At 36.4% G+C, this 10,733-nt stretch overlaps 1 protein-coding gene across 3 annotated transcripts in view; it reads left to right on the top strand.

The window, feature by feature from the left end:
* Positions 1–10,733, top strand: part of STRN3 (striatin 3) — a 46,527-nt gene that overhangs the window by 877 nt on the left and 34,917 nt on the right. The window lies entirely within an intron of this gene.

The raw sequence follows: 10,733 nt of genomic DNA, 5'->3' as shown, positions 1-10,733 counted from the left end.
GACAGTCCTATGTTGTGAATGTAAATCACGCACACGCTCCGGCATGTTACCCTGCTCCTTTTCAGAAATAGGAGGTGTGTCCCTTCATTCTTAGCTCAAAACACCCCCAAAAAGAGATGGAGATGAAGGCACGCCGGGATTGATGACGTTAACAGGATTATCTCTTTAATCCTCTACACCCGTTACATTATTTCGGCGATCTGTGTTTAAAAATATAGGCCGCTTATGTATATTGTGATTGTAGCAAACACAGTCATACTTATCAATGAACCAAAATTGGGAATTGTGTACTGTATACCAACCTGGTTTTACTGCATTCTACTGAGATGACTGGGCATTTAAGTTAAGTGCATAAATATAAAGATGTTATTAAGGTTAAAAGGTATATTTCAAAATAAACAACATAATTAGACTTGCTCAATAAGAGCATATCCTCATGTTAAATTTAGATATGTGTCATGATTGATAGCGATTATTGTAAGTAATGATACTACATACTGAGTCAAAAGCAAAAAAATGTGAGGTATGTGGTTAGTTCTCAAAATAAAATGTTGCAATGTAGATAGAAGATACAACTCTTTGAAGGTGTATGTCCTGACTTGTTTAAGGTTATGCAGTCTTTTACTTTCAATTTCTCATTCTAAGGGAAAAGGGGCAAATAGCTATTGACCTTACAGAATTCTTACAAGAGCAAATGCTGAATTTTGCAAAATGAATGCTGATAAAAAGCATAATCAAATAGTTTATACAACAGCACTTACAGAGGTATGCTGCATAAATCTGAACAATTCTTTTGGCTGATTTCTTTTATTTATTTACAACAGCTTGCATGCAGCTCAGTGCCAAATTGCTTTGAGCAACTTACATCAAGCAACAAGATTTTAAAAAATATATAATAATTTAAACAGCAAATATCCTGTAACTTCAGCATTCAGGTCAATACTTATTGTCCTTGAATGCTATTTTCAGAAGCCTGACAAAGAAAGGGTGTTCAAGATACCCAGGGAAGAGTTATTCCACGGAAAAGGGACTATCACTGAAAAGATTTCATCACAGGGTCTCGAAGTGGTATTCCCTGAGAGAAGGGACCCTAACAGGCCTTCTTTCTCCATTCTAATTAAACAAGCTGACTCAGCCCAGGTACTACTGGACAAGCTAATTCAGCCTAGGGCAAAGTTAGCAAGGTTCTGAGACATGTAGGCTTGTGTGACAGTCAGCACCTGAATCACACTTGGAAGTATACTGGCAGCCATAATAGTAATGTAGTGTCACATGGACAAATCTGGGTATGCTTGTAACTGCTGGATTACTATGTGCTGAACCAATTGAAGCTACTGTATGGTCTTCAAGGGCAGCTCCATGTAAAGTGAAGTTCAAAAATCCAGCCACAAGGTGACAAGAGCATACATAAGTAATCCTGGTCATTGCCTGCTGCTTCATGAATGGTCAAAATTATTGACACTGTACACCAGATGTAATTATATGAAGACAAACTCCATGTGCTGTTCAAGCAGAAGTTATGAGAACAGGAGGACTCAAATTTGTTATTTAAGAAAGAATTCCATTTTTTGTGGACTTTGGTGATCATGTATCTCTTAGATCAAAGAGAAGTAGAGAACTTTTTTTAACTTATAAAAATAGTAAGTAATATAAGACTCTTTATGTGAGGTAAATTGAATCAAATTCCAGAAATGAAATAACTTGCTTCTTTGTCAGCTATCAGGCCTAATCATTTGAAAACTAGAAATAGAATTTTCAGTTCTAGTGAGTTGAAGTTGTTGTAAATGGAGTACTAGATCATGCTCTTCTATATAGTATTATATTAATCATGCTGTTTAATGTTATTTTCCATGCAAGAGGGCTTAACAATTCTGTGAGTTTCAGAGATACAATATGGTGAAAATATGAGTCGTCCCCCGCCCCAAATGTATTGCTAATTAGTTGCAATTGTAGAAAAAATATGGCAGCATAATGTTTACGGCAGTTTTAATGTTTTGTGAACTGGTACAGCTGAAGATCCAAAATATCAGTGCCATAGCTTGCTGTAATGTTGATGGTGCTGATCTCATAATCGGATGTTTTTGCCAGACTGGTGGGGCTCTTGGCTAAACTTTTTTGACTTAGTAGAACACATTACTACTGGAATGCACCTTGGCCAAGCCCTATTTTCACAAACAGATGTAACCAGAAGGTTAGGATTAAGCCCATTCTTACAATTAATATTACAAGATTGAAGCATGCTTCCAGTTCTATTTTTTATACAACAGCAAGATTTAGCTTTTGTCATCTTGCTTTCTTTAATTAGTTATAGCCTCCAGATTTGACTTTGATGTAGCCATATTTTTGCAACCAAACCATAAGTTCTTACTTTGCTATATAATAATCTTTTTATTTAACCAAATATTGTTTTGGTTGAATAGTTTTCACTTCTTTAAGGATTTTTCTTCCTCCAGTTTCATTTTGCATATGCTTGTGTGAAGACTGCTGTTACATTATTTGTGGTTTACCGGACTAGTAATAGTACTATTACCTACAAGTCATTTCAACATTATGTCATTATTATAATAAGCACAATCTTTTAAAGAATTGCCAGCATTCATAAAGATTTTACTTGCTTGGCAGAATTTGTTATAGGATGGAATAAAATCCATCCCTTTGCAAGGCAACTGATGGCCACCTGAGGCCTTCTCCCCAAGATTGCATTTGGCGGTTTCCTCATGAGACCTCTGAAAAAAAGACCTCACATGGCCAACAGTTGCCTCACAAAGAGCCAGGGTAGGCATGCCTTGTCAGCAAAAGATTCAAGAACTTGACCAAGGTCAACTGAGACAGTGGGTAGCAGGGCTGTGGAGTGCAGGGTAGCGAAGATAGCTGGGCTTTACACCGTGTAGATGGGATGGAATGGTTGGGGCTCTGCATTGCTGGGCTTGGCTGTGTCTTTGTATCGCACTGCTGAGCTGAGATGTCTAGAGCTTCCTGGAATGGTGGGGCTTTGCACTATTGGGCAGGGATAACTGGGGCTTTGCACTGTTGGGCTGGACTGGAGTGGTTGTAGCTTTTTGTCACTCTACTGGGCTGGGGAAGTCATGGCATCATGCTGCTGGGTTGCAGCTTCATGCAGTGCTATTGGGCTGGGGTGGGGCAACTCTGGCATCATGCCAGACTGTGTCTCAGAAGCGTCTTGCAATCCCAGAGCTGTGGCATTCTAGGAAGCCTTTAAACAGCAACGTAACAAACAACTGCACAGTTCTGGGTTTGCTCCACAAGGCAGGGTGCAGGGCATCAAAAAGAGCAGAGGTGGGGGGAGAATAGGTGGTTGGGGAGAGTTGAAGGGGAGGCAGTGGAAGAACTGAGGTTTGAGGTGAGTCTTTGGCTAATGACTGGTCGGATTTGGTTAACAATGGCAACTAGGAATGCTGGGATTACCATCACTAAGTGATGCAGTCATGTGATGTCATGCTTTATAACTTCATTACTTAGCAATAGAAATTCCAATCCCAGTTTCCATAGTACGTCAAGGACTACCTGCAGATTAAGTCATCAAAATATAGAAATATTATAATTTATGTGTATCTGTGGTACGTTGTGAAAGATAGAATTAGACAGTTTCAAGCCAATGCTTCCCTGCAGCCATTGCTACATTATATAATGTGAAGGTAAACAATCTGGTGCCTTCCGATGTTTTGAACTAAGAATTTCGTAATGTCTTAGTTGAAGAAGAAAAATCTATCAATCCATTCATTCAAAACTAAATGGTGAGGATGCAGAGCCACACAACAGGAAGGAGCACCCAACCTCCCTATTTGGAAAGAGGAACTTTTCTCAAACTGATTAATTAGCAAGGTGGAGACTTCCATTGCATAAGATTAGATCTAGCATATGTTCCACTTGGTTTGCTGATATCAGGAAAAGCTCATGGTGATATTTCAGAAACACGGAGTATTGAAGTTGTTGAACTCCTAGTGTGAAAATGGCTGATTCATTTTTTATCATTTTTGAGCTAAACATTATACAAATGTTGACTGAAAAAAAGAATGGAAATTTCAGTTTCCATTTTTGAAAACAGTTTTTATATATGTTCTATTTTTGTGAATTATGAAAACTAATTAAAAGATACAGATGCATACAACAGTATTAAAGGATGAACTTCAAAATTAATAAGCATACTCCTCTCGCCCCAAAGGAAAGAAAATCCTTGGAAACTTTGCAGTTTAAGGTTGATAAACAATACATAAAACAACCCTTTGCTGGAAATCAGTTGTAGGTTTGTCTTTAGTATTCTTTTGATCACTTCCCGTGCCCCAAAAGTTCATAATTCCTGATAGAGTCAGTATACAGGTAGTCCTTGACTTGCAACAGTTCATTTAGTGACCATTCGAAGTTACAATGAACTGAAAAAAGTGACTTTTGACCATTTTTCACACTTATGACTGTTGCAGCATTCCCATGGTCATGTGATCAAAATGTTGGGCTCAATTGTTGTCGTAAGTCGAGGAATACTGTACTACAGATATAGCCAATAATATATTTTTTTGTGTGTACGTGTATTCAGAATGTTTAATGATTAATCTTGGGGTTCAGTTTAATAGGATAAGCCCAAACCTATTTGATTTCCAATAATATTATAAATACAAATACTATCTGCTATTTCATCTCCAATAACAACTCTTATTATTATATTCTCTGACCATTTCATATTGTTTAATAGAATCCACTATTGATTTACCAAAATGGGACATACAATCTTCGTGTTTAATTTCATCAGAAGGGTTAGTGCTTAGATGCAACAGTATATGAAAACACTGTAAATTATATTATGACTGCTTATATTTTGCATCTGTTATATACAGGCAATATTAATTATTTTTGGTTATAACAAATAGCTTTTTAACCATGGCCTTTAGCTGACTGTATTAAAAAGGGGGGGAAATAATGATATGTGACTTATTCCAATGAATAGGACTATGAAACCATTTTCCTTTAAACAGTGTTACTGGCCTTGATATCCTAACCTAAACCATGGTATGAGCTGCCTCCTCTCTTTCCCAGCTACATGTACCCAGTCACTGGTTTTGGGAGATTTCGGTTCTATCGTGAAGATACTGGTTTATAAAGTTATTGTATGTTTTTATTTTGTCTCCTAGAGATCTCATTTTAGGGGCACTTATACAGATGAGTGGTCTAAGAAATCAATGTGCTATCTGATGTTTACACTGGGATTGTGCAGGTAGAGCTTTTTTCTCCAAAACATTTTGTTTTCCTGCAGGTAGTCTAGTTTTTAAGTATTTAAGAAATGGTACTATGATTGATTGATTGATTGATTGATGACTTGCCATCAAGTTATTGTCAGCTCTTATCAACCATACTAGACAACCCATGACCCATTAAGACATTCAGCTGCTTCACTGTTTCAGAAATATTTATATCAACAGAATGATGTGAAGGACAGGCAAAAAAGCAGTGGGAGTGGGAACAATTTCTGATGGCTTTCTCACTGACTTTGTGGGAAGCTTTCAGGGAGAATATCAATAGAGAAGCTGGGAGGGAAGCTTGCAAGTTGCTTAGGTAAGTCTCCTACTGGTGCACTCTGCCCAGTCCTTCTGCAATCACTCACAACCTTGTGCACCCTCCCTGACCTGTGCAACACTTGCGCACCCACTACAACTCTCATTGCAGCTCTACATCCCTTCCATGACCCACACCCTTCCACATTCTACCCAGCCTGCGTTGCATCTTCACACACCCTAATCCTTGCTATACGTCTTGGGCACCCATTTGCACCCTGACTGATCTGCATCATGCCTGTTGCACACCCCTTCCCTCTTTCCTTGATACTGCCTCATGATGCATCATTTCACCTAATTAAAGGTTACAACAGACATGAGAGTTTTAGGTGAGATGGATGGATGGATGGATGGATGGATACAAATTTTCTCCATGAATGGTTCATGTATTTCCCTGGTTATATCATTTAGAAATAGTTCATGATACTTTTGTTCTGTGTTTCAGGCCAATGCCATTATCACCATTTTCACAAAAACATCATTTGATCTGGGTTGGTGGGAAAAGAATATTGCAGAGATGAACCACTCTATTTTGCATATAAGTCATTTCCATCACAATTGGAGACAGTTAAGAGATCTTAGGATATGGGCTAAGAAATCTAAAACCTACTCAGAAGAAGGAAGTAGCAAGTTCCATGTTGCCATTAAAACAACACAAGTTGAGCTTGATCTAAAGAAGGAAGCAAAAACATTGATAGCTACTGATTTTAGGAATGTAACTGAACTCCTGAGCAGGGCAGTATTAAAATGGTATTGTTGGAAACTGATATTGTATAAACATTTATGTTATTAAATAATCTACTGCGAGGATTCTGGCTAATACCGAGTGTTAAATAATGCTATAATTCTGTAGTAACCTGAGATTTATTTCGGAGTAAATCTGCATAATTGTTTTTTGTTTTAAAAATTGGATGGAAGGACTAATAAAATCTTTTAACTAATACATTTTATGTAACACCTCCCACAGATATCTTCAATAAACAGTAAATCCTCAGTTTGGCATGCTAGGTTGGAACTTAAAATTAGCTTTCATTAGATTTGAATGTCCGTTCAGTAAGTAGCAAGACAGAATTTTATGCAGGTATAATGCCATTTAACTCAGGAGTCCCCAACACCCAGGCCATTGCCTGGAACCAGGCCACAGTCTGTTTGGAACTAAGCTGTACGAGTGGCGGGTAAGCGTGCAAGTGTGCACAGCTCCACTTGTGCGAGCGCTCTGGCCCACTGTTTGGGCGGAACTATCCCCTCTCCCCTGCCAGTGTCGCCAGTCCGCAAAGCCAGAAAGGTTTGGTACCACTGTTTATGTTAAATATACAGTACATTTATGGAAATTGTTCAAAATTCAGGGTTTTTTATTTAGTAATTTCTATCCCATTATTTTAGTACCTTTACACCACCACAGGAATGTACATATACATTGTTCAAGATTTTCTTTCTGCATAATTATTTATGAATAGTACTGGAGTTGTCTTATGTTACTGAAAGGAATGGAAGCTGTTTAAAGCAAAAAAAATTGGTAAGAGATGCCAAGACTACAGACTTCACTTCTGAACACAAAGTAGATATACAGTATATGTTTAAAAATTAACTGCTACTTAGGTTAGATATATGCCTATGGTTAAACAGTAACGAGACTTCTGTCTCTTCCCTATTCGGTTAACCTCTTCCCTCTGCCTCATCTTTATTGAATTTTTTTCTCCCTTTTCTCCCCAGTGCAGCTATCTCCCTCCCCATCACATTTTTCTTCCATTTTTGTTAATGGGGAAGGTGGGAGGAAAATTACAGAGTGTACAGTTTCTTTGTGAAACTGGCTTACATGCAAGATAATTGGTGGTATGTACAAACAGAGGATCAATTAATTTTTATGAGACTATATAGGTAATTAATTTCAAGTAATTCATCAATCACTCAAATCCTTTATTATAGCAATCAGATATAATTCAGTGGTAATATTACGGGGTGGGGAGTGGGATAATGTTAGACAAAAGAGAGAAGGAAAAGTTAAAAAAACAGGTAAGAAATGGAATACCCAACCGTATTTATATATACCTGCAACCGTATTTATATATACCTGCATTGCCCTGACCTACCCCTTTTTTGATGATGGGGCCGGAGAGAATGTGGCATCTAGCAAATATTATGCATTCATACACACTTTTTAAATAAACTTTTCCTCCCTTTGTATTGACTCCTGGTGATTGTCTAAAGAAGTCCTTGCAACTTTCTTGGTGACACTTCAAAATTGGTTTGCCATTGCATTCTTCCTATGTCTGAGAGAGTGACTGTCTCATTCAGTTGGCTTTGTACCCAAGTCAGAATTAGTATTCATAATTTCCTGGTTTTTAGCTTGATGTCTTTAATTGCTACACAAAAGTACTTTCATTTTAAACGTGTGTGTGTGTGTGTGTAGATGTATATGTGCGTATATATGTATTAAAGTTTCATCAAAAGGGAACAAAATTCAGAGATGGGTTGGTTTTTTTTTTTACAAAGTTAGCTAAAAGTGAAATGCAGAAAAAAGCTTCATTCATTAAAAATGGGAAGTAATAAATAACTGCAGATATAATCAAAATTAAGATTTTCATACAATAACAAAATATAATGAAATACAGTACATTACTGGTATGTTTCATGGGTTTTCATTAAGAAGTTGTAATATCATTTACAATTTGTAATATCATTTACACATTCATGTATACATTATTATATTATAGAGCTTTGACACAATATCTTATTGTGAATATTTCAAAATATTAAAAGTATCCAAGATGGTGCTGCAGCACCCTCTAGTGTTTATTGAACTCATGATCCATATCCCTAATTAAGGAAATAAGGGTTGTTGGAAAAAGAAAAATGTCTTCAAATGTAAGTATTCTAGATCATTCAACGACTTCTTACTGTCTTTAATGTGTATGTTTATTTTAAACGGTGTTTTTAATTAAAGTGATGAAATACACATGAATTTGAATGTTAGAATTAATAATTTCATTTTAAGTGTAATTCACACTGAAATTAATTGTGATTAATAAGTTTACTAATATGATAAAGATAAATGGTGTATCAGAAGCTAGGCACTGTTGATAAGATGATGTAAATTACTTTAAATGTTCACATTTGTTGCCATTTTCATATAAATACCTTCCTTATGGGTAATCTTTGACTAACATTTGTTTAATTACTGTTCAAAATTAAGAGCTTAAAAAATTGGCTAATAACTGACCCTGGGATTCAGCCAGTTCGCACTAGTTCGACAGAACCGGTACTAATTTTTTGCTGCCCAGGCCCAGAACGGACTTCCGGAAGCAGCATCCACACAGAGAACTGGTTGTTCACATATTTGAATCCCACCACTGCCTTGCACTCAATGTCCCACAGTTTACTATGGTACAAAAGCTATTATGTACATCTTAGGAGAGAGATGTAAAACATAAAATCATGCACACAGAACCTCCCATATATATTTACATGTAATCTTATATCCTTTTACAATCTTACCCACCTAAACAGTCTTTCTTCAACACTGCAATATGCATCTTGCACCAGTCAGATGGACACCTGTGCAACATAGATGGTCAACATTTTCCTCTTAAACATATGTACAATCCTTCCACATACAGACATTAAGTAATGTTTAAAGATGTGAGGCTGCCTCTTTTTAAAATAGATTTTAAAAACATAATAATGAGAAAGAGCAAAAACTAAAAACCAAAGGTTATCAAGCTCTATAGAAGTGGGATATTTTAAAGCTTTTAAGTTTTTAAAGCTGCATATAAAAGTGATGTTATATCAATTTAACATTTCAAAACCATTGTTAAAAGAAAGCCAGTATTCAATACTTAATGAATACAGCCAGATCATCTATCAAAAGAATAATGTAGCAAAATGAACAATTAATAAGAGCTTCTATGTAATCTAAAAAAGATCTAGTATTGACGAATCAAGTAGTATCTAATACTTTAAAAGACTTATTTTAAGAAAAACATTTCAGATGCAGTAAGAGTCTATACGCAGAGTCTATAATCTATAATTCCAAATTTGGTTTCCAAATGAATTGAATTGTCTATCAGACTTATTTTTCAATTTATGAGGTTCCTTTGTAATACTGAAGCATACTGCCTTTTACTTCCAATAAAACTAATTTGAAAATCATGATTTAGCTATCGTTGCCATCATAAACTGGAATAATTTCAACCTTCCCTGAAAAGGGAGAAGGAGCGATATGAAAAAGAAAAGTTATTTCCAGCTGCTTCCCTTCAATAAAAGAGAACAAATGGGTCTTGTTGGTAAGGAGTCTGTCTGGGATCACAGTAGGGGCCTAGCAGGAAGAAGGTCATGGCTCAAGGGGCCTGGTTAATGTGGGTGTGCTTAAGAAGCTTGGCAGGAACCTTTGCCTGCAAGTCAATAGTGCTAAGTTTTTATTATTAATGGTACTACATTTTAATATATTTAATGGTTTCTGTTATTTTTATTGGTTTAAAATGTTTTTAGTATTTTGATTGTAATATATTTTTTTGAATTGTAAAGAAATAAATAAGTTCTGCCTTATTGCACTCGCAGTTCAGTGTATATTTCCACTGTGACTTTTTTACTATTATTACTCAAATATCAACATAAATTTTAAATGGAAGAGAACTGTGGATTTTGCTGGTATTTTTGTTCTGCTCTTGAGCTATTTTTAGGTAATGAAATAGTGTAGATAAGTATAGATCAGGGGTGTCCAAACTTTTTTCAAAGAGGGCCAGATTGGATGAAGTGAACGTGCTGGAGGGCCGAACATTTTTCCGAACATTCTTTGAACCATTACAATTAAATGCAAATGAATTATTTTATGCCTCTTTCCTCTCCCTCTTTCCTCTTTCTCTCTCTCTCTTTCTCTTTCCTCTCCCCCTCTTTCTCTTTCCTCTCTCTCTTTCTCTTTCCTCTTTCTCTCTTTCTCTTTCCTCTCTTTCTCCTTTCTTTCCTCTTTCTCTCTTTCTCTTTCCTTTCTCTCTTTCCTCTCTTTCCTTTATTTCTCTTTCCTCTTTCTCTTCTCTTTTCTCTTTCTTTCCTCTCTCTCTTTTCTCAATCTTTTTTCTTTCCTCTTTTTCTCTTTCCTCTCCCCCTCGCTTTCTTTCTCTCTTTCCTTTCTCTTTCCTCTCCTTTCTCTCCCTCTTTTCCTCTTTCCTCTCT

Source organism: Protobothrops mucrosquamatus, unplaced genomic scaffold (assembly GCF_001527695.2).
Source record: "Protobothrops mucrosquamatus isolate PMUCROS unplaced genomic scaffold, P.Mucros_1.0 scaffold403, whole genome shotgun sequence".
NCBI lineage: Eukaryota > Metazoa > Chordata > Lepidosauria > Squamata > Viperidae > Protobothrops > Protobothrops mucrosquamatus.
Note: the sequence above shows the minus strand (reverse complement) of the source record. Positions and strands in the feature narration are given on the sequence as shown.